We start from the raw sequence: 25,770 nt of genomic DNA, 5'->3' as shown, positions 1-25,770 counted from the left end.
GCCCCAAATTTTACGAGGGGCTTGATCGCGTGTGGTACAACTTATTAAGATAGCTAATGTATATTGACTACAAAAAATATTATCGGAGTTTTCTTGGCCCTACTGCAAAAACTATATGCTTTCTTTCTTTGGTCTTTCATACGTACTTTAGCAATTTAATAAGTTGTATCGCACCGTTATCAAGCCCCTCGTAAAATTTGGACCCGCCCGTTCGACTATAGGGCGCTGTACGTCGAACTGAAGTTTTGGGGTGTATTATATAGGACAAAAGGGTGTAAGGTGATACCCTTTTTTTTTAGAGTGTAGACGCTGCTTGGGGGGCAGAGGCAGTACCCTTATCACTCACCGCGGTTCGCATCCCGCCGTTCGAAGCGCCACTGTCTTGGAGGCGGCCGTTGCAGTGAGTGACTGCAGTTGGATAGGGCGTGCGTAATGCCGTGTGGTGAGGACCTGTGAAGCAATATTGTCGGGATCGTCGTCATCTCACTTCTTTATCGAAATTTTGAAAACCACGAGGACATGACGAATCGCTCATGACAGGAGCAAAGCTAGGTAAAGAGTTAAGTATCCAAATCGATGCGGGGAAAAAAAAATCGCGCAGAAGAGGAAGGCAGCTGGGTGTCAGACGTGTCTTTTCCATCGTCAGAGAGCCAGCCGGACCAGTGGCACCCACCATGTTTTCGATCGACAGGGTGCTCAAGCTGCCCGGTTACAAGCTCGACCGCAAGCTGGAAGACATCAAAGCCCGCTTTCGCGAAACCGCCGCCCGGTCAACCCCGGGGCCAACCGCTGGAGATCCACCATGGGGGTATTGGACTCCCTGCGTCACCGGAAATTCCGCCGGCTTGTCTGCAAGCTGGGCACGCAGGGAGCCCTCGTCAGACGCTCGATACCGGCCTGCTAGAAGTCAGCAACCCATGGCGGCCCAGCGAAGACCACTGTCGCGAAGGCCGCTGCTAGGCTTGACGCTCTTCACCCTCTTCACCACACCATCATCACCGTCATCATCCACACAATTCATTTGTACAATATCATTTCACCATCATTAGAAACGGCGCCGCAGGCCTTCAAGGTATAGGCGATTTGCCTTTCAGTGGTATGGCGGATCTCCTTAGCTAAAATAAATATATTATATCGCATATAAATATACCATATGATATAGTCGTCTTTTATTTTCGCTCGCAGCTGGTTCAAAGCAGCAGTGTGCCTAAATTTTAGTGATTCTAACTACTCGATCAGGATCACGTTGTTTATTGGCCGCTTCTACCACACGAGCGTCGAGGAGGCGAAGGTATCAATCCCTTGCAAGCGTCGCCAGACTTTGCTTAGCCTCACTGCCCGCTTTCTTTCCTTCTGCATGCCAACTGGCGCATACGCATGGGCAATCAGTTTGCGTCCCTAGGTGTCCGCCATTACATTGCACATGCTGCCCATGGTTTTAGTTGCTCCCTCTCTTAAATGGGATCTCCAAGAGCGTGCTAATGATGATGTGGCTTTTCGCTTTACAATAGGCATGATAACTATGATGATGTATGTAGCTATCTCCTTTGGAACGGGGGGTCACGTACGAATCGTGTCCAAGCCGGTCGGCTCCTTTTTGTAGCCCTTCACATTATTCTCTTTTTTTTTTGTCAACCGATTTGCCAGCCATTGTTTTGTTTTTCAGACCACCCATCTCTCCGTGGAGTGTGCTCCGGAATCGGTCGCCTCTTGAAATCCCAGTTCTTCCGCTAGTGGTGGCACTGGTGGAGCTTGTGGAGCTGTAGTGGCTGTAGCTCTATAGCCTCCGTGCACACTCGCCGGTGGCGTCGCCTGCCATCGACCGTCGTGGCTGGATGCTTGGGTCGCTAAACTCGTCAAACACAAATGTTCTTTATGTTATAACATAGTGGGGACATAGCGTCGTGTTATATTAGGACATAGCGTCGTGGCCGAAAGATTGCCGCAAAGTTTTCTTTTCTCACAAACCCGCAGATCCGTGTATCTTCGGGGCGCTTTTCATTGAAAGGGCGAAGAATCCCTACTACTTCCTAGGCGCCGAACAAAGCAGCACGAGAGAGCACGCGGACACGACCGTGTTTCATACGTGTTACCGCATGACAAAAATTATTAGCTGCGACCGACATGCTCGATGGTCTCTAAAAAGCACGATGGAGGCTTGGGTAATTGCATTTTAAAATCAACACCGTCGAAGTTTATAGTCTGATATCGTTCTTATTTCCGCCGATAAAGCAGAATTTACTAAAAAGCGTCCCTGCCGTTCCTTTCATTTAATTCACCTTTTGGATTTGATCAAAGTGTAACCCGACGTGACTAGGTCACAAACAACCGAGTAGCGTTGTCCACTTTCGGGAGGATATCGCCTCCGGCAGCGGGATAAAATAATTTTATGGTATAGACGCTTTCAGGCGGCTGTGCATGGGCGCCGCCATAACTGACCTTCAGTTTTTGTTCCCTAGTTTTACGTTCGCTCCACTTCATCATTACAACAGCAGGACCGGTTATTGCCATTTTAAGTGTTACTGTGTCCTTCTCCCCAGCATAGGCCCTTCTGGAGACTCGTCAAGGCCCGCTTCAGTGGCTCGGCATCTCGGTAAGACAAGAGAAGGTCGGCTATGGCGGCTCAACCTGGCGCGCGCTGAAAGCGTCTATACTTTCGAAGATTAGCCGAACTGTGATTAATTCTGCGTTCATCAACGGAAATAACGGAAAGCTTCCATCGTACATAACCAAACTTGTCACCGTCGATTCGAACACGCGCCATCAATTTCGTCGTTCAGAATAGGGTGCCTGCATGTCTGTCTGTCTCAGGGTGAAGACATCCATTGTTGACCTGAATGTGACAGCGCGTGACGCTCTCGCGCACTCGGTGCTAGACTTGGGCTGTAAAATGGCGTCTATGCATTAGCCAAAGCTACGCGCTCGAGCTGAGTGACACCGTATTGCGTGCACTTCAAAATGCATAAAAAAACGATTGGGCGGAAAAATGGCTGAGATGTCACCACTCAAGCAAAAGCGCGCGTGTGTATGAAGGCACTCTAGTTCAGAACTGATAATCCTGACCCTGACGTCAAAGGTATGAACTATAAAACGACGTCACTGAACACACCTGCGCTCTACGAGCCCTGGCACGAGCCTCTCGCTTGAAGTCTGTCATGGCCGCTCGTGAGTTCATGGAACGCGAACCGTTTTAATTCAGAATCTCTAGAACCATTATTTCAAAAATTGCACGCTGTGCTGTTCCTCGTCATCGCTCAGTTGGAACGCCTCTAAGCAGGGTCGTCAAAACAGAAGAACGGGGAGGGAGGCGACTCCAACCCCCCCCCCCCCCCCACACACACACACACCCCAAGTGGCGTCGAAAGAGGAGGCAAGGGGCCATAGCATTTCAGACAGTTATCATAAAAAAATCGGGGGAAGGGATATCCCCCTTCTTCACTACCGTCACTCCACCCCTCTCTCTCTCTCTCCTGAACAATTTCTACGGCCCTTCCTGACTCCTAATTGTGAGTGTGTGTGTTGGGTGGTCGTGCCTTTTTTTTCCGGCTTTTTTTGGCCATCCCTCGTTGCCCCTTCATCTCTCCGACATTACCAACGTCTCTACACACAACGCCTGTGGGTGACCCCTGTGGCGTTGTTGATAGAGGCAGAGGATGAGCTCTAAAGCCGCGTACATCGCGCACGACTCCACATCACAAAGTCCAATCTTCGCTTCGATTCCGAAGCGAAGTTTTTGGCCTCAAATACCTCCTTCCCAAAGTTGTGAAACGTTATTTTGTCGTCACCGATAACTTCCACAAACGACGATCTTGCGACGAGAAAGTTCAGAGTATTTACGGCCCGCCTAAGGGCAATCTAGAGAGCATTGACTCTAACGCGACGTAGGGATGTAGGGACACGCGTACGCGACGTCATCAGTGCAGCCGTCCCCCACCGTCCTGCTCGCGTGCGCTTCGATGAAACTCTCTACGACTTTGTGTTTCACATTCTCGTTGGAATTCGAGCACCGAGAGAGTTTGGATGATTGACATCTCGTCCCGCGTGACGCCAACGTCGCCAGAGTCCAATCAGCACGCTCTGCGAACTTCGGCCCCAACTTTGTGTTTGACGAGTTTAGCGACCCTGGTCGGCTTGGGTGTCGGATAACTCCCATTTTGGCGTCACGGCCGGGCAGCGGAGGACCAGGTGTTCGATTGTTTCTGCTTCTTGATTTTAGAGCCTACACCGTATAGTTATTGTCGTTGGGTCGCACCGCTGTCGATGTGCCAGTGTCCTCAGCGCTCCTGCTCGCGCCTCCAACAGGAGGCGGCTGCCCAGGCTGTTGTTAGAGAAGTCCTCGGCTCCGATATTATGCTTATCGTGGGCTCTCTATACGTCTAGCGTCGACTTCTTTCCTGCCTCCTCCATCCAGTGTGCCGTCTCCGCATTTCTTACACGCCTTCTCGCCTCTCTTGCCTGCCCACTTGCCTTCCGAGTTTGATTGAACTGGGTCGGTAAAAAACAAACAAAAAAACGTTCTTTTTGCGGAGCTGGCAGACGCGCTTCACCCACAGTGTCCGTAGGCATCGGAGACGCAAAGCAGTCAAATATTCATCTGGCCCATCGACTTTTATCCATGTGCATGAGTCGTCTTCAATAGCAAAGCTTGCTGGCTGCCTCCCTTGCCTCAAAAGTCGACCACCCCACGTCTCCCTGAATCGCCTCAATCGCCACTTGTCCGTGGCAACTGAGTGCCTGGCGGTCGACATCCCTCTGTCTGTGCTCTAACAAGGCTTGTGTGTCAGCCGTGACAGGAATTATTTTATTGGTGAACGTAATTCCAGGCACCTGCGCAGCCTTCCATAATTCCTTCACCATCAAGTGTATATTGCCGCTACACAGGATTCGCCGACGTAAGATGTTTTGCCCTCTCTGTGCCGTCTGTCGCATATGTGCTTAATATTTGTCACAGTAGTCGGGCGCGTTCGTCAGGGTCACCCCCAGATATCTGTATTGATCCGACACCTCGACAGCTTCCTGCTGCAGCTTCAACAATTTGCTTCCTGTGTAGTCCCCAGAAAACTGCACTACTGCGCATTTTGAAACATTGAATTTAAGTCACAGTAGTGCCACTTCTCCACAGACGTGAACAATATTTTGTAGCGTTTCCATGTCCCCCTCCATAAGTACAAGGTCATCAGCGTATGCGAGGCCTGGCAATGTCCAGTGCGTTGCACAACCATCTTCTGCGTGTGTGAGTGGAAAACCGAGCCCTGACTTCAGGAGATGTCAGTCTATCTCGTCCGTGTACAACATATACAAGAGGGGCGAGAGAGGGCAGCCCTGCTTTAGGCCCCTCTTCACTTCATCCCTTCTGGATATCATGCCTCCGAACTCAGCCGTGACAGCTCCTCCGTCGTACAATCGTCGTATTAAGTTCGTCCATTGGCTAGGCATATCTAGTCTCACGTGGGACCCGCGTGGTACACTATCATACGCTTTCGCTACATCCAAGAAGAAGCACATAAAATCTCGTCCATCTTTTTTGGCAATCTCTATAAGCTGCGTAAGCACGAACAGGTTATCCCGTAATCTTCGGTCTCTGAGGAACCCATTTTGGAGCTCAGTCAGTTTTGCGTTCCCCTCCACCCAGCCACAGATCCATTCCTCTATAACATGGACAAACACCTTGTAAATAAATAAATGACACTTGTTACTGTGAGGGGGCGGTAGTCATTCAGCCTTTTTTTGTTGCCTCCTCGTTTCAGGACCGGTACAACTCTACTGTGCAACCAATCGTCGGGAATGGGACTACCCACAATGATGTCCATGAGGATGCTTGCAGCTGTCTTTGAGCGCCATCACTCATGCACATGATCAAGGTCGCGGGTATGCCGTCTGTTCCCCGTGCAGTGTTCTTTTAATATTCGCGACGGCCCTGTCAAGCGCGACTTTCACCACCTCCCACTTTGACGCGATTGCCTGCTCTAGGGGTTCTGGCTGCTGTGGTTCGACAGGGTTTGTGTCTGCCATTGAAGGCACTATGCTCAGGTCCGCCTACTGATGTGTATCTATCTTCCCACTCAAATGCTTTTGTCAGGTACTCCGATAGATGCTCCGCTAAATACTGTACCACATTTGTGAACTTCTATGACGGTTGGTGGTCGATCACTCCTGTCCATCGAGTTTACATACCACCAGAATTTTTCATCTGCCGCTTTACCGCTGTCCCTTATCTCCTTCAATGTGCGCTGGTCAGCTTCTGTCATCTTGCTCTGTATGAGGTCTTGAAGTTTGTGTTTAAAGGAAAGATACACCTCCCAGGCCTCTTCCACTTCTCCACTGTTACCTCCGTTGACCGCGCGTCCATGAGCCTGATTAGCTTGCCTCCTCTCGTCTCTCGCTGCTTTCACCTCCGCGTTCCACCAGCTCTTGCGTCGAACTCCGCCTCGGGAACGCCTCCGGATGGAATGGAGTTTAATAATCGCTATAGTTCCCCCATGAACTCTCCGTAGTTCGTTACTCTTTCCCTCTCCCGCTGGCTTTGAACTCCCGGGCCACTACGTCAATGGCGATTGCAGGTAACGCAAGTTCAACCGTCCTGCACCGTTCTTTAACGAGGTTGCTGCCACAGTGATGATGAAAAATCGACCCTCAGGCGGTTGGGGTTACTGCTTAAGCTGAAAGTCCCGTCCTCATCAATGTCCACACTCTGCAGTTTAAGCCCGAGTGTATACGATGTCAGGACATAGTCCATGCACGTTCTACTGTATCTTGCACACCAGGTGAATTGCCATGTGCATGTGTGTCGGAGATTAACTACGTCAAGGTTCAAATCTTCGGACAGTCGACGGAGCAGTCGGCCGTTACCATTTTCTTTCCCATCTAATTCCTCTAAATGCCCATTGAAATCCATCATTATGAGTACCTCGACCCCACGATTCATGAGCCTAACATTTTCATACATGCATTGAACCAGCCGCAGGTTTTCCTCTCGTCTGGTTCCTTCAACTGCCATGTAGACAACGCATACGCTCACTGCTAGACCCACAATTTCCCCTTCAATCCAGATATTATCTTTGCATGCTTTTTCCGGTCTTGTCTGCCATGTGGATGCAACACGCCACAAAACAACCCACACCACCACCTTTCCGTTCATCACCACTCCGGTTACTGCCCACCCAGCACCGTTCAGGATGTACCGGAGGCTCCTCAAATCCCCTTAGATGCGTCTCAGCGACAGCGAACAGGGACATTTCCTCGAATTCTAACATCTCAAACAGTTCTTCCCATTTCGCCTGTCCCCTTGCGCTGTGCACGTTGAGGAACCCCACCACTACATGAATTGCGTTTTCCCGCCTGTGACGTCTACGTCGACCACTGAATCGTCTCCCCCTCTGCTCCGTCGTCGGCGGGCCATGATTCTGGGTAATGACGGCTCTCTTGCTCGGACCTCTTTCTATTGACGTCGCCCCAGCCCCTGTCCCAGCATTCTGTGCCCATCCACACTGTAGAGCATGGGGGAGGGTGTCAGTAGTGGGCGCGGCAGCTGGACAATGTCAGAGCCCTCTCTGATAAGCTTTATTAAAGAATACAAGTGTCTTGACGCGCCGACCCTTCATGGCGCTTCAAACGACGGGAGGCTAAACGGGAGGTGAACTGAAGTGAGTGGAGTGGGGGGGGGGGGGGGGGTACCCCCTCCCACAGGAGTTTCACAACTGAGGTGATCTAATAACGTTGGCCCATGGCCAGCGCCAGCGAGGAACTTATTATTCCGGAAGATTGGGGGAGGTATCTAGAAAGTATCGTAGCAGCAAATACTGTTAAAAGAAGTGTGATTGGAGGCCAGAGCTGGACGCTAGAACGATCACGGCACGTTGCAAAAGCCAAAGCTCGACAAGGGCAGCCATTGTGACGTCGGTGCCAATAAGACTTTCGTTGTGTCTGTTTTGCTCGGATTCGTGCGAAACGTTTTGAATGACGTTTGTTTACTCTAAAAGCAAAACAGAAGTTTCTTTTAATTTGTTTAAGGGGTTTATAATGAATGAAAGTGTGCAGATATTTATTTTCATCGCTATTAAAAAAAAAAAAATTAACGTGACATCAGTTTTGGTTTTGTTTCTGCTTCAACTGTGCCAATTGACGTGCATCTCAACTGGGGTTGTTAGGCCTATGTACCGTGTAATACCGGACAACTTAGTTGAGCTCAATGACAGTTGGGAAGTTTCAACGATCGTTGGCTTAATTACAATTAAGAGCGCTAGTGTGACTAGGGTATCACACGCATTTCTGGCCGACTCAATCTATTACAAATACATTTATGTCCACTCAGAACGTGTTTGAATGAATTACTCAACTGACAAAAAGGTTACATAACCTTCAATACTTAGCCGTTACTTCGGTCTCGTGATTATTGCGACGTCGTCGTTTTACGTTGTGCACGGACGGTAAGCTAATTGTTACGTTAACAAAAATCCTGTCATACTCGTTATTCCGTAACAGAAAAATATACATTTCAAAAGAGGAATATCTTAAAAATGTTTTAACCTGAAAAATACATTGCATGCGTAATTATTGAATTGGTAAAAAAAAGAGGAAAAAAAATGTTGACTTGTTGATTAATTGGTGTCCGAAGGCTCATTAGCTTACTGTTTGCTTATCTGCCAAAATTTTTGGCGTAATAAAACAAAACAAGCAACTTGAAATTAAACGTTAGTCGGAAGTCTGTCTGGTTTGGGGGAAATAGTTATTACAATAAGACGACCAACGAATCCCTAGATCAGGGGCCCAGGTTTTGAAATATTGAGCCCCTGATTTAGGGATTGGTTGGTCCTCTTATTTTAATCTGAGTTTTAGTTTTCTTTTTTTGTTTATTTTGATAAACAGTAAAACCTAAACTTTATTTTGGTTAACTGGCAAATAAGTGCACTTGAACAGTATCGATAAAAACGTCCCGCCCATAATATGAACTAAATAAATTTTGAAACGACACCTTGAACCCAGATAGGCTTCAGTGGTGTTTGGGTACTTGTTTAAAAATTAGTAATAAACTTAAAAAAAAAATACGGACAAGAGGATTGTGTATTTCGACTTGTTTGCAGGCAATACTTTCTCCGCCATTCGAAGCATTTAAGTAATGTAGTTATGCGCTGTTTGTCTCTCTGTATTGTAGCTGACCTGAGCCTCTCCGCGCGAACATTTTCATCACGTCGAACAAGCGGAACGCTAGGCCTCCCTCAGCAACGGGTTATCGGGATGTCAGGAAGGACAATATTAGGACGGAATGCCTTATCAATGTTCTTGGAGAGCTCGTGGTTGGAGCATAAACATCGCCGCAGTTGCACTTACTGGCGCTTTCAAAACGTGATCAAGGAAGTTTCGTTGGAACCATGGCAAACGCGCTGTCCTTCTCAAGCGCCCGATATCTCGCACTCTATCCACTTGGCTGATTCCCGAACGCTGAGGCCTTTCTCTTTGGGGGATCGACTCACTTTAAGGGAATCGCGATGATGCAGCATTGGGCCGGAACAAAGCTGCGCTTATTTTTGGCCGCAATTGGGCGACGTAATTGAATGAAGGAAGTCGGCCTTCAAATGCAATTCGATTTGTGCCCAGGCGCTTAGAGCGGCGGCTGGCAGACGGGCTTCCGCGCTCAGCGGCAACGTTCTCATTATGCTGTAAAAACTTGAAGCGCGCTTGGTCAACACGCCGAGTCCCTCGCTGGTTCGCTCGCGGGCTTCCTGCGGGGGCTTCGCGGAGGCCCCGTGCGGATCCGATTAGGCACACGGGCCGCCCACTGCGGGAGATCGGCGTCCTGTCGAGGAGCTCGCACGAACCCCGACAGGCGCCCGACGTCGACGTCGCTTTCCGTGCCGGCTTGTGCACGCCAACTTTGGGAAAGGCCGGGTTCGTGACTATCTCGGCGAGCGCATGCCTCTCGTCGTATCGACAGAGGACGAAAAGTTTCGACTATTAGCGACAATTAGTAGCCGAACCAGACTCTTCCCGCGCCGAACGCCCCCTATCGCATAGTTCGCGAAACTGTACGTTTATTAAAGTTTTCAGGGATCGACTTTTACAAGGGCAGGATTCGCAGTCTTCGCGACATCTTTCGACGATACGAACCACATCCCATTCTCGTTATGCCGTATCAGGTTAGCTGCACTCTGCGAACAGTCCCTTTTCAAAAGGCAGCTATTAAATTCTTTTTAATAAAAAACAATAAAACGTACATTTATTTTTATTGACAACAGAGGTGTGAGGCAATTGACCCCGTAAGTGATGACGTCACGATATGGTGCACCGTTCCAAACAAACCGTTGCTAGGGCCTTTGTTATGGACATATGCATAGGGGCTCGACGCGAGAAATCGTCGGATGAAAGAGGCAATAATTTTTAGTAAGCATTTTGTCTTTTCAGTATCTAATCATGAAGACGTTTTCTATGGTCTCAGTACCATAAAACAATGACAAGAGCCTGTAATAAAGGTTCACAACCGGTTTTGCCTTGCTAGCAAACGACTTAATGGCTTCGCGGGCTCAGTGATTCTTTCTGAGGAAGTACGCGACTGCGTTGAATGAAGTTGGTGACGATCGACGGAACTTATATTCTCGGGATCAACTTTCTGTGAAATTTCGGAAGCGAAGAGTGCCCGTACACAGCTTTGATCGACGCTCGAGGTGCGCGAGCGCGCGAACGCCTTCCCCTTAGTGGAGCTCGCTTCTGCAATATTTGAGAAGGTGAAAATATTGCGATGCCCTATAACGTATGATGATGATGACGTGGAGTGTATCAAAGTCAAAGTGCAGGCCAGCACACGCTTCAAGGATTTCTCACAGCACAGTTCCTTCAGTGCAAATCTGTGTGATCAAACGAACTGCCCGTAACAGATATATTATCCTCGAAGGAGGAAAGGAATTGACGAGCGTAAAATAGAAAATAAAGATTTAATCGGCGAATTTGTGCCTAGAAACAAAAGAAAGGATGAACGTCGACTGCGGCAGCAGCGAGCGACGATGCGTGGACGTGTCAGCTGACTGTGAGTTGACAAAGCCGCGCTCGGCTCCATCTACCGGACTCGGGATCTCGAGCATTCAATCTATAATGTTCTTTAGTGAGCTAAGGCGGGACTGGCTAGGAAATATAATTCTGGTCTCCTTATCTTTTACACTCGGGGTAAGCGTAACTCAAATTTTCTAGAGGCACGGAGAAGCGTTCCTTTTCAGTTATGCGCGCTTGGTCTTACTTAAAACTGAAGAATCAGTAGTTTTTTTTCTCAGTTTGATGATTACAAGGCAGGTACAAAACACACCTATTGTGAGCCTGATAAACGAAGTTTAGGGTCTCCAGCCGCTCATGTTAAGAGTAAAAATAATTGCTCTTTCATTACAATGCACGTTAACTGCAAAATTAGAAAAAGGGTCCGACACTGCTTTGATATGGTCCAAACATGCTTTTCTCGCTGTAATTTTGGCAGATCTCCATACGTGTGATGAATTTCGTCCGACAGTATTCCGTATCGCACGCAAATGCAATTTCTTTTTATAAACCTGATTAGTTTTCTTAGGCTCGCCATGCTCCAAGTAAATGTAAAATCAAAATCGTACCATTGTGCAAACGATTTAAACCGTTGCAGACGGCATACTTCAGTCATTTCGTGTGCGTTCTTCATGCGTTCGTCGTATACAGCAGGCATTTCGAGACGTCTCGAGGACAGGAAGTGTCCGTCACAAATACTTCAGAAACAGACGATTCTCGGCAAATTTCTGTCGTGGTAAGCATGAAATCTAGGCTTCATTTATATATTGTTTCATACGTTTAAGATTCCACGTCCGATTTTTGACCGATAGTACTTTCGGAGCGGAATTCAGTCCCATGTATTCGTCCATTACAACGCCCCTAGCAACGGTTTGTTTGGTGCGGTTTCGTCACACTTACGGGGTCAATGCCTATTACTTTTTCTTTGGGGGTTTGGCTTATCTCATAAGAAATGAGCGGAAAGTTTCTCAGGAATCGTGGACCGAAATAAACGCCCGCATCGTTCCCCTCGGAGGATGAGTTCTTGATCGCATTTCATTAACGCCAAGAGAAGGCAGTTTCGAATTTTAATTTTGATTGAGCCTGAACAATGCAATTTGTTATCCATTCAAAGAAAAGAGCTCTGCCGGAAATTACAATTACTGTACTCAGTGGCACAGTCCCAATAGTGAAACCAACGTTTTTGAAGCTTTCAATATGATTTCATCTTAGAAATTATGAAATATTATTCAAAGAAAAACAAACTGCATGATATCGTTCGCTTTATTCTTTGTATCGGTGTCCACTTTTGACAAAAATAAAGGCATCGCCCTGAATTTTACAGGCGGGACGATTTCGCTAGAAACCTTTGAGACCATGCATTATAACGAACTTCTAGAATTAACTTGGTGTCGCCTACAGTCTTCGCATGTTTTTTTCGAAATTTGAGCTGAAAACAAAATCACCGCCCGACGATGCCATGCGCATTACAAAACGTTGGCGCGGGATCTATATTTCTCTATGACAATGCAACCACGATTTTAGAACCCCCAGCTGATTAAAAAGTTGTGAAACATCTAACGTTCATAAATCATAAACTACGCGCTTAAACATTATTATGCACTCAAATGGAGATGCAGTGCCTGGCAATATCGCGAAATTGTGGGATGTAGATTTGTGTCCACACCTGTAGACATTCCCTTTAGATCGAATCATTCGCGCATCGGAATTGTCGTACACATCGGCATTGTCGTGCACAGGCAGTTTTGGTGCCTGTGTACCAAAACTGCCTACACCAAAATGTCAGGATTCCTAAGTCCAGATGTAAATGATCAGTTCCGAAAAGTTAATTTCTGCTGCTGAAATGAGACAGTCGCTCGATCTCTAATCGCTAACTACGAAGTTGTAGATAAAAAAAAAACACAAAAAAACACGTGGAAACAAATGCTTGGATCATTTTGTTTATACGTGTACTTGCGGAAACAATATATTTTACAGCAGAGTCATAGGCTTTCGAGCGTTCTTTAAAAGTACTGCTTCCTTTTTATGGAAAGTATAAAACGAAATACTTAACAGTAGCTTCTTAGTTTTTCCGAGTTACAACCGATTCTAAGGGAGGCAATTTTCACAATATGAAAGGCATATTTTGTTTTCTTTAATTTGATTAAATCAGGATTACCCCTGCATTATGTTAACCATTCACGACACGGGAAAAAGTGTATTGGAACTTTAGCAGAAAACAGAAACGCGTTTGCGTTTCATAAGACGGGGAGCTTACTGGTATGGGCAGCACAAATAAAGGCACGACGCAAAGGAAAGAAAAATGGGACGAGACTACTGTCTAAAAAAGTTTAGAAAAGCGTCTAGTGACGCGATCTGGTGCATTCAAGTTGGATTAGACGTACATGGCTCGAGTGCATGTCACATTTATTTGTGATTCCCCTTCGGACCTTTGCTCTTTCTGGTGACAACGAAGCACTCATTGATTTAATCTGTAATCTCGACATGTACCTTTTTTGGCAACCTCAATTCAATTTAGCTTCTCTGGGCGATTCTTGAATTGGAGCGGATGTTTTTGTGTTTTGTGTTTAGCGGCTTTTTTTTTTTTTGAGGGCTGGCTTGGAGACTCAGTTGGGCACTGCTTATTGGCGCAAACCTCTGGAATTTAATAGTACCAGCGCAGTGCTTCGTTCGAATAGACAGAATTAGCACCCATCTATGTAGCCTTACGGCAGCAGTTTGTTCTAAAGACGAACTACGCGCCACTGACTGACGCCGGAACGAGGAAAGGGAACTCATCAAGGATATCGTAAGCACACAATGAAGTGCAGGAGACAGGGCTACTACGCCGTTGCTTGTGAGTGAAGTGAAATAAACACACTAGATTCAATTAGGAACATAAGCATCCTGACGAAACAGACATCCGATCTGGGCGGAACGTGAGCGGTGCACATGGTCAGAGGTTAGGAAGAATTATGTATTAATGACTAATCTGTCGTTGTTGGCAGGTCTAAAAATTGGAGCAAGCATCGTGTGGTTTCTTCTATCTTCTGAACGAAACAGGTGCAGAAGCAAAAAAAGTTACAAATTCTGATCGCACACGTATGCCTTACACTCGGTGCAGGGTGCGCGTAAAAATTTTTGAAGCCCGAATCCGTGGAAAGTGATGCCCGAGAAATACTCATGTGGCTGAAAATCATGGGCACTCAGAGCGGCGCTAAGTTCAGAAACGTAAGATACAAGATGAACGTACGAATGATGGGTTGAATGCTTATGCATATCAATCGCTTATGCAGTGTGGATGCGCGGAGAACCCCGTGCACACTCGTTGATAACATAAAAATACAACTTTAAAAAGAAATGAAAAAAAAAACCATTTCGCAGGTGGTTTGTAATTCAGTTTGTTCAGGCAACTAATACAATCATAATTATATTTAAGTCTACAGCTTTACAACGTCGGCTATATAATGAATAGATTTCTCTGGTGGCTTCCAGCATTCATTAAGCAACAAATTATCTTTGGTTGTGCGCGTTGATCAGAAACAGCAAGAGCAAATCGTAGTGACGTCAGAATTAATTTTGTTTTTCCATCGGAAATTAAAAGTGTAGGTTCTGATTCCCATACCTGAAAATTGATATATTTAATTCAGTCAAAGGGAGAGTCGCATAGTCTCGCCACACCAAATCCTGGGTTGCGACTCTTTTCCGAAATGAAAGTAGAAGGATGATTCCTAAAACTTGATGTTTTCCAGCTTTTTCAGGCATTGTAGTGTAAAACGTCTACACATTTAAAGAAAAAGGGACAATATTTCGTAACATTTCAAGTTAAGGTGCTCTCAGAAGTTTTTGTATTGACTGCAAAAGGCCGATGACAAACTGTGGTGTCGTGTCGACGTTGATTACAAAATTGTCACTGTTGCTGATTCAAGAAACACAGATCTTTTGTATACAAAAAAGTTGTCATAATTAGAACTTTCTTGGGGATCTTAGTTAATGTTTGATAGGGACTTGATTCCCGTAATGAAGAGAGGCGAGGCCGTTTGAAACACACACACACACGTGCACACACATACACACACACACACACACGCACGCACGCACGCACGCACGCACGCACGCACGCACGCACGCACGCACGCACGCACGCACGCACGCACGCACGCACGCACGCACGCATAACTTTACACAAGCAAACTACAAATGACAATCACTTTAGGAAGACAGAGAAAATATAAGCGTCTTACATTTAGGGTTCGCTGTAGTAATACAATATTTTAAAAGGAAACCACAGATATTGAGAGTTCATAAACTTATCAGTCCGCTGTCCTGGTGGATTGCGCTGGGTGTTTAGGTGGTGAGGTGCTGACAAGCCGGGGAGTGTGTTTGTGTGTGTTTGTGTCGGGGGGGGGGGGTGAATGGCCTGGGAGGGGGTTGGGATGGTGCGAAGCCGAGGCCGCTGGAGACCTAGGGGAGGTAGAGCGGCGTTGGCGTTAGGGTTGGCGTGGTCTTGACAGGTGCCCCCCCAACACGCACACCAACCTTCATCTCTTCACTGCCTAAGCACATACGAAGTACTGTTACCCTCTTTTCTTCTGGCCAATTCTGCTGTACGGCCGGTGATGTGCTCGAAACGCTCGAGGTACACGTCTGTATAGTGCCGTCTTTCATCAAAGGCTTATTATGCCTTTGACAAAAGCTTATGCGGTTTCATCAGGCTTGACGGATTTTGGTCCGGAGTTCGGTCGCCTGTAGCCTTAGTAGGGGAACCGTTTTTGCACGTCCGATACGGTACGATGGGCCCTCCGGTACGAACTGCGCATGTGCGAGTCTTCTGTCGTAGCGCATGCGCAGTGCGTACCAGAGGGCCCTCCCTACTGTGCCGGATGTGCCAACACGGTTCCCTAAAACTCTCTGTTCTCGGTTCGCTTCCCACCTTTACTAGCCTGAGACAGAGTGTAAGCGTTCGTTCTTCTTGAGCAGCGCTCTTCTAAAGCAACTTCACGCTCTTCCAGCTCCCTGGCAGCTTCTCGCCCAGCTGCGCGTTCTCAGTAGTGCGCAAGTCTCTTTCTCCCGCTTGTGCTCCTTGCGCTCCCTCACCTGTTCTGTTTTTACCCAGGCTCTCAAGTCAGGGCCACTTAAACCCAACCGCTTCCCCAGACCAATGAGCTCTCGGGCACTTATGGTTGCTCTTTGAGAAATAAACGGCTGATCGTTGCACTATAGCTTGGATATTTTGGCTAGCACGAGGTCTCCCATCTCAAGTCGACTCGGAAAGGATTGTCAAGGACCCCTAAAGCTCCAGTGCGCAACTTGATTGCCCCGAGAGTATGGCTTTCATGGCAATCAAGTTTGGTGTGACACGTTGCGTCATCTAGCTCAAAATATTTGCAACACTAGGAAGGTTCTTTCGCCAACCTACTTGCTCGTGGGGCTGTTCAGGCATCAATTTGAAGGTGTTGATTCGCGCGTTTTTGGTATTTCATTCTTAACATTGCTATCCGATGTCGCAGAAGACCGAACGTCGAAGCTGTAGGCACTCTTCAGTACCGGGCTGTCGCAACCCCGGAAGCTTAGCAGGAGAAAAGCTCCGCAGGTTCCTGTTGGGGCCGTGGGAAGTACAACGCGGTTGGAGATAAATAAATGGCGTAAAATTTGGAAAATAATCATTCCATTAACACTGCCTGACTTGAGATGTATTTATAAATGCGCCATTTGACTGGATATTTCAAATTAATGTGCTCGAAGCCGGGCGTTGTTTTTGGATTCGATGCGACGACTTTAGAGTTAGATCAGTCCTTTGACACTCTCACTGCTCTCTGCTCCGCGGACACATCTTGATAGAACGACGTTTTGTGGACGTTTGATCGTAGTTACCGAAAACTGAAGTGAGCGTTTTCTCCGCCTCGCCGGTGGCAAAGCGCGCTCTAAAAAAAGCCCGTGCGTCTGCTTTGCGGCACAAAAATAGGAGCGCCAATCACCGCAACTTAGGGAGGAATCTCAGCAAGTGACGATGCCCAAACATATGTTTAGACCAAAAAATGTACTCTGAGTTGTGACATTGAGCAATGCAAGCGTGGCGTTTTGCACTGCCTAATATCACAACTCAAACTACGTTTTTTTTTTATATAAACACATGTTTCGCAATTGTCATTCACTGAGCTGCCTCCGTAAGTTGCGGTGATTGGCTCGCCGAGTGTTGTGCGGGAAAGTATACGCACGGGCTTTTTTCAGAGCGGCACGGACTGTCATTGGAGCCTTTAGCGTGATCGCTTAGCTGCACAAGATGATTGCTCTATTTCGACCCGTGTTAATGCGGTTCTAACTTCGTCCCCGCTGCAAGAAAGCAGTTTACTCAAGAAATAAATAAATAAAAAATACTTACCGCACAAAGAAGGTTATTTAAGCGGTGTTTATTTGTGCGTTATGTAAATAAGAACAGCATGTTCAATCGACGAGAACGGGCATCAACTTGCGACGATTAACTGCGTACTATGCCGTCCAAACTACAGCCAGCATGCACGAAAAACACATTCTTCGGACCCCATAATCGTTCTCAACACGACGACGAGGGAACTGGAAACAATCTGATCACCAAATTGAGATCAGCTATTCATGCAAAAAAAGTTCACCTAAAAAAAAAAAAAAAAAAAAAAAAAAAGGTGGGTGATGGGGAGGGGGAAAGGGGGGGGGGGTCACTTTTAGTTCCGCTTTCGTAGGGGAGAGCAGCTCGACGAAGTCTTTTGTAATTTTGAAACACGCGCAAACAACGTACAAAAAAAAAAGAGAGAAAGAAAACTGCCTTTGTCTACTTGCTTTAACTTCTATTTGGCCGTAATATCAGGATGTTTAATTTTGTTCTGCTAGTTCCCGTTTTTGGTTGCCTCAACCTTTCGAGGAAGCCCTTCACTAAACCTCCCTAATCCTGTGACCATCTGGATTTTACAGACAACCCACCCCACATGTACATATATGTTGTCATTATCATGTGTTCTTCACCTGTTAACATACAGCCGAGGAGGCAGTCAGCACTTGGTTGCGCGGGCTTCTTCCTTTTGGCGGCCTCAGGCTCTCGGCTGCATGGAAGTTAAGCCCATAAACTCCTTCGAACCGTTGAACCATACACGCATGCACATTAATATACTGTAAAGCCCTTTATGTTCGCGACCCCTATTTTTCGCGAATCGGTCACCGAGGACATAATCGCGGCCACTAAACTTGGCGAATTCCAGAGGCCTGCATTGATACTCTTAAGAACCGAAATTTTCGCGTGCCCTAAAGTTTTACGAATTTTTCAGCTCGCGAAATTAGCAAAAAAATAACTGCTCGCTAACATTAAGGTCTTTACAGTTTTTAACATTTGATACATTTTTAAGACAGTCGGTAGTGTAGCGCGCGGAAACACAACGCTCGGAGTTGGCAATAACGTAATCTCGCGAGGGTACGGCGGCGGCGCTGCCGATTTTAGCCGTCCCAGTGTTGCCTCATTTGGTCACGGTGGCGCTGATGATCAACCGACGGTGGTGGTCTCTGGAACCCTGCCCAGAGCCTATAGCCAGCGATGGAATGCGCTCCTGGAAAGGGGGCTCCACCTCTATTGGAGTATTCATGCAGTGAAGCACGCTTCTCGACATTTCCCTTTTTGACGCGTGTCCTTGTTCTATCCGGAACAAGGATCCTTGAACAGCAGGGAAATGTCTCTGCAGCTGACATGGTCCACAATCAGCTATTGCGCAATTGTGAACTTTGGCGCACCCCCGCACTTTCTTTGTGTCTTAGAACTTTCTCAAATTGACTATACTTCGGTTTCAGCTCAAGTGCAGACGCAGCCGATGCTACAGGCGCGAGCATGTGGCCCTGAGCAGTGCTTACGCTGCACGAGTGCGCATGCTAGGCAGGGACGATGAAAACTCGGAGCTCGCGCTTGTAACCTCGGCTACGTCAGGACTTAAGCTGAAACGAAGTATAATTTAGGTTTTGTTTTTATAACGCTCAGCAAGTTTCTAATTGGAGCAGTTGTTTATGTTCTCTAATTGGAAAAATTAATTCAGAAATTTTATCTAAATATTGTGGTTTATTGTGAGTGTTAAGAACCTATATTATGTCCCCTGGTCGTAGAGATCACCTGCACAGACCGCATTATTGTACCTTTCACGTATATATATATATATATATATATATATATATATATATATATATATATATATACCTGGTGTTCCATTGTAATTCGAAGAGATTTATTGCAAAACATTCGAAAAAGATGTACTAATACGGTTTGTGCAGGTGAGTTATTCAGCCAGGGGGACATTACGTGGGGGGGGGGGGGGGGGGGGGGTAATTGTTGTGATAAGTTGAATAATTATTTAAACTTCCTTAATTAACTTTTAAATTAGTAAAATAATCATATGGTTTCAACTAGAAACATGCTGAGAATAATCGAAAACCACTGTATCATTCAATTTTAGAATGACGAAGTTCGTGGGAAACTCGGGGACGCACCAAAGTTACCACTCGGTCAGCAGGCGCAACACTAGCAATGGCGGAACGCGATGATAATCTAATCATCCATATAATAATAATAATTGGGTTGTGTGTGTGTTTATACAGCCTAGAACTTGGTCTGCCTCACAGGGGCGACGAGTCTCCCAGCTGTAGATGATCCATATATATATAGTATATACAGGGTGTTTCAAAAAACGCAGGTCAGATCACTCCTGCGAAAACTAAGCATCGCACAGAAAGATGAATGATGCCTTAATTGTTAGTGTCTGCCCAAGAGCCAATTTAGAAAAAAATAATAACGTTCGAAAAAATAATATTTGTTTTGTTTTCAGAAATTAACCAATTATTCGTTCATTTTAAGGCCATAGTTTCAATTAGAAGTTACTGGGAATCATCAATAACGCATATATCAATCCTTTTTAGACAAGTACAAAGCGTGCCGAGCATTTTACCATGTTTCGAAAAACCCTTCAATTCTGCCGCGTATTCTGGTTTCTGATTCTTATCCAAGCGTATCTTGGCGGCAGGTGTCCTGCTCTCCGACAGCCGAAGCCCGGAACCCAAGGCCAGACGATTCCCCAGTCTCGCCCGCCCGCCCGCCCGCCTCCTTTCCCTCTTCTGTAGAAATAAAAAAAAAAAAGTGTAGCGCTCGCGCGTGGCCAGGTGATAAGGAATGCCTCGCTGTTCGAAAGAGCATGACAATGGAAGATTGAGCTTTGACTTTTGGGCTGGCCTTGGTTCCGTCTTTCAGCAGTCAGAGGGCAGGACAGCTGCCGCCAAGATGCGCTTGTATAAAAATTCGAAGCCAGAGTACGCTCCGAAAAATGCCTGCGCGTCTACTTACCCGCAAAACACTTGAAGAGTCAATCTCTGCGATCTACGCAATAAGCTCAGCGAATGACGAGGCGGAACATCTGTTTAGACCTCAAAATTAAGTCCGCCCTGTGACATTACGCAATGCAAAGCCTCATGTTTGCGTTGCGTAAGGCGCCTCCGCGCGATTTTTCCGCCTCGTATCTCGCCCCAGCCTTGTACATGCTCCACGAGTGGTAACTCTAGTGCGCTACTACTCTTCTCACGCGCTCAAACACTTTCTGAAAATGACTGATTTAGTGGTTTTCGATGACGCTGAGCAACTTTCTAATTGGAATCATATGTCTATTTCCGCTAATTACAACGTTAATTAACAAAGCTTAATTAATTAGCTGGCTATATAATTAGTATGTTTTTGGCAATTCCTGACGTCCGCCGTGGCTGGTAGTTTCTTCCCGAAATCATTTTCTTTTTTTTTTCTCAAACACCCTAATTTTTCAGCCGTAGTAATATTATGAACGAAGAGGGGAGAAAGTGATTATTGAATTTATTGCATTAAAGTTAGGGAAAGGAAAAGGGAAAGAGAGCTGGCGAAAAATTGGGCCAGGAGCGGGGATTGAACCGGGGCGACGCCTTAACCGATTAGACCATCCCGGCCACTGGTTTCGGCGGACTCAATTTGTGACCCGCTCTCTGTGTACTGTTTAGTTTCGAATTGGCTTAACTTGGTAGACGACAACCGTTGCTGATTTTAGGCCCCCGCTATTTCCGACATGCGGCAGTGACGTAGCACGTCATTTCAGCTTGCAACTGTCGGAAAGGGCCCGTCTTCCAAGATATCTAGGGAACCACTCCTCCTCATAGGGACAGGCTGCACCGTATATATAATGGGAATGAGTGAAGATTGACAAGTGCAGCCGTAGTAATATTGTGAACGAAGAACGGTGAAGGTGATTATTGAGTTTATTGCATTAAAGTTAGGGAAAGGAGAAGGGAAAGACAGCTGGCGAAAAATTGGGCCAGGAGCGGGGAATGAACCCGCAACCTTCGCCTGACCGGGGCGACGCCTTAACCGATTAGACCATCTCGGCCACTGGTTTCGGCGGACTCAATTTGTGACCAGCTCTCTGTGTACTGTATATATATATATATATATATATATATATATATATATATATATAACGGGCATGGTGGCGGGAGGCCGAAGGCGTGGGTATAAAACTGAGAAGAAAAAAACCCTTAGTGAAAACAGCAACAACGGACGATTTAATCTTCGACGTTTCGGCCGGAGTCCGGCCTTCGTCAGGATATATATATATATATATATATATATATATATATATATATATATATATATATATATATAGAGAGAGAGAGAGAGAGAGGTGGAGGGTCTGTAACACAAGCGGTCGGCCGAGGAGGCACGAGCTGACTCTACACAGGGCAAGCGTGCTGCGCGAGGCTGGGGCCGGACAGGAAGGATGGAGCCAGTCTGGCCCATGGCGATCCCCGGAGTGGTCCACCAGCGAGGTTCGGACCATAACCGGCGGGAAGGGCGATCCCTAGCCATACCGGCATAGGCCACGAGGATCCCAGAGTGGCTCAGCAGCGAGACTTGTGCTACAATTGCCCGGAACAGATAGCCTATGCAGCACTGACGTTGGAAGGACGATCTGCAGGCCTGGATACGGACTCCGACTGTGAGCTCTGAACTACGGGTGACAACCACGGTCGGCATGCCCGTATTGCTGGCTCTTGAGGACGGGTAGCAGGAAGTACAGTAAAGTATTCAATGTCTTCTTGTTGTGTTGTGTGACGGGCGGCCATTATTATAGAGCGCCCCCACAATTGAGTCGCACGTGCTCCTCCACTCAATACGTGCGCCAAACGCGCCCCGTCATTCGACTTGGTCGTCTGCGTCGCCGTCCGCCGTTGATCCTGGCAAGTGCTTTGGCCCTATTCTTTTTTATAGAAAGTGAGCTACGCTTTGTAATTTCATAAGAAAAACCCGACCCCTGAAATACACCTTTAACGAAAAGTTTAGAGTGCCACGTGCAGGCGCCAAGTTTTGCCGCCCATTTTAGATCGCGCCTGGGTATTTCAGACACGCGAGAAGAGGAAGAAGTAGGAAGACCGGCTGCGTGCGATTGCACTCTAAAAATAGCCCGTGCGTCTACTTTCCGACACAACACTCGTAGAGCCAATCACCGTACCTTACGGAGGCAGATCAGGGAATGACGATGCCGAAACATATGTTTAGACATCAAAACGCACTCTGAGTTGTAATATTAAGCAATGCAAAACGTCCCGATCGCATTGCTTAATGTCAGAACGCACACTGCGTTTTTGGTCTAAACAGATGTTTCGGCATCGTCATTCGCTAAGCTGCCTCCGTAGGTTGCGCTGATTGCCTCTCTGAGTGTTGTGCGGGAAAGTAGACGCGCAGGCTTTTTTTAGAGTGCGGCCCCTGCTCGGAGTCGATGCGCCCCGATGGCACTGATGCAAACGTAGCCTATGCTTGTTTTAGGTGGGGTTATTCAAACACATTCTCTAGACTGCAAGAAAATCTTGCAGTTATCCGGCAAAACCGATCTCGTCCGCGCCCGGTGTCAATGTATACGGCGCGTGCCTTCTACCATTCGCTTGGTACCAATGTAGCACAACTTCCCCTGGCTATGGCTAGTTTACATGAATGCGATCATAGCGCATTGAATCAAGCAGGGACCAATCGAACGCAGCCTGTATTCCTAGTTCTTTCTCTTCTATCCATCTGCTACCAATTAATTTGGTAAAATCTTGACTCAATGCGCTACGGTCGCATCCATGGAAACGCAGCCTATGACGCCGATGCTGCAGGCGCCCGTGCAGTCGCGAGTTTTGAGCGTCATTCTCTCTCTCTCTCTCTCTCGTCGCTCAAAGCTTGTACATGGGCGCTCTTCACTTCTTCAGAAACGTACCGCGCCTCAGCACGCTCGCTTAGGGCGCACACGAGCAATAAACGTAAAATAAAAATTAACAAAAAAGCCGAAAGGAAACCATTGTTAGTGTTTTGATAAAACGCTAAATGTGGTGTGCTGTTTTCTTTTTTTTTTTTTGCGCTTTCTTAACATCACAGCCCAGACACAATGAATGCTTACAAAATCACAGCGCGGACTGCTATGTTTTTTAGTCATTTCGAAGAGCGAGCAAAGCACCCGCCATAAGCACGGACGCTGAAGATTGCACCGGCTAGAAGCTCTTTGTTTACAAAATGTTTGGCTGTGAAGAACGCACTGCTCAGTATGCGATCTTCACAACTCAGCACGCACGTGATCGTCGATTCCTAAAGCGTGCAAATCACGCGCCGTACGTACAGGTGCTGCAATTGGCACCACGGTGAGAAGATATTTTGTACTATACGACCGGTGACTCGTGCATAATCTGACGATAGTCATTACAGGCTCGCATATAAAGGCTGAAATTAGTGTAGCAAAGCTTAACAGAACAATTCCGCGCTGCAAAAATCTATTACAACACGCCGCTGCGTTTTCCGTCGCAAACCAAATTCCATGCGACAAACCAGCGATGAACGCCGCCAACGCCAATACATGATGTCAAGGCGCCAGTTACGTGAGCGACTTCATCTGCTCACAAATGAAGCACTTGCAACGCTGAAAAGTCGGGTGGAAACTACCGTACAACATCAGTAAGTAGGGTGTTCACAATATACGCTCAAATGGTTCGAACGTGGTTCCAACTTCGGAGCGAGTCGGAAATCGTAACTGTATTTTTTTACCACATTTCTCGTGGTCCGCTCCTGCCGTTGGCCCCTGCCGGTAGTGGCGGACGCCGAGCGAACAAAATCTAGCTCGTCTAGATCGGTGGCGAACCGCCCGTGGGCTGAGCTCACCCCGAGCGCCCGACCGGCATGTGCAGCTGCGAGCATGCAACTCGTTTGTTCCGAAAAACTTCTGCGCCATCTATGAGGAAAAGGCTACGACTAAATCGCGGGAGAACGCCCCAACAGGAAAGGAAAGAAGATCAAACATGCGATCTACGAGAGGCAGAAAATAAGTCGTTTTCCGTCTCGGCCTCTTTACTGCTCCAGAAATGCCCCCCAAAACATTCGTTTTCCGTAAAAATAAATGAAGATACCTTTTTACCCTTTCCGACTTGAAATAAAATCACCCATTTATATTGTGTACGTATGCATTACTGATATCATTTAACTTTAGATAATGATTTTGTTTAAGTCTGCGCAGTACTAAATATAATATTCCTTATGTATCGTATGCATCTACCTCTGAGTTTTTAAAACAATCCTTTAGGTTGTTAGTTTTGTTAGTATTATTGTTGCCATTGTTGCCGATTGTAATCTGGGGACCAAGGTCTTGGAGTTCTTTTTTGTGGTCTTCCTCCGTCGTAAATTTGATGGGAAATAAACGATATTAATACGTTATTGTGAGACATGGCTCTCAATTGTTTTCATCATGAGAAGCTTAGCGGGGCACTGGGGTAAGCGACCGCTTCTTCTGCCTCACAGCTAGAACAAAACTCACATCAACGACGCGAGTGTATAAAATCTTCGTTAAAAGTTTTCAAGTCGAGCACTGCTCTGAGATCTAATAAGGAACTTGGGAGCGACACTCGTTATAAATCAGAGCCACTTAGGAGACGCGCTGGGTCCTGATTGGCCGAGAGACTTCATATTTCCTCTATTACCTGGTTTGGGATGAACGAGACGGCGCTTATTTTTCCTTCCGAAAGGCGCTCCCCCGGGAAACCTGATTTTCTTGAAACTGCCTTCTCCGTTAACTTCTTGTAAGCGACAGCCTTCATAAGTCTTCATTTCGGCGGCGCGGTATACGCGTAGGACACCCTGAATCGCATCACTAAACGAACTAATTTCGAGAGAAAATATTACTAAAAAAAAAAGAAATCCAGCGAACATATTGGGCTCTAGACGCGTGCCTCGAGGAAGCAATTCTTCTCTGGAACAGCGTTGTCTGAACATCGAACGGAATCCGCTCAGGTCAAGGGACCCGGTCTTTTCGCGAGACAATCTTGGTAGCTTGGAGCTGCGATCTGGGACGGCTCGCCGGTCTTGCGATGTGCGTTCGTGCGCGTTGGCGAGCGTGGGCGGTGACCCAAACCCAGCGCAGTCGAGCGGCCCGTGTTCTTGGGCAGCACGCGAGACGCTGGCCGAGCGACTGGGAGCGCCCGTCGGCCAGAAAGAGGCGTCCGGGTTGACAGCGGCTGGGCCATTTGCATATCACCGGGTCCCCAGCGGCGCGGGCCGACGCAGACGGGCCGCGAGACGGCCTCCATTGTGGCGCTTATCTGGCGGCGTGTCCGGCGGGAAGCCCGTCATTTCCCGCAGCCAATTAAAGTTGTCCACAAAGGGAGAAAGCGAGCCCCCAGAGGAGCGGCACCGCTCCCGCGCGGCGAGACGCGCGCTCGGAGGTTCTCCCGTTGCTATCTCCA

This window comes from Ixodes scapularis, unplaced genomic scaffold, assembly GCF_016920785.2.
Source record: "Ixodes scapularis isolate PalLabHiFi unplaced genomic scaffold, ASM1692078v2 PGA_scaffold9__187_contigs__length_104089568, whole genome shotgun sequence".
Taxonomy (NCBI): Eukaryota; Metazoa; Arthropoda; class Arachnida; order Ixodida; family Ixodidae; genus Ixodes; species Ixodes scapularis.
The sequence above is the reverse complement of the archived record's forward strand: the minus strand, read 5'-3'. Positions refer to the sequence as shown.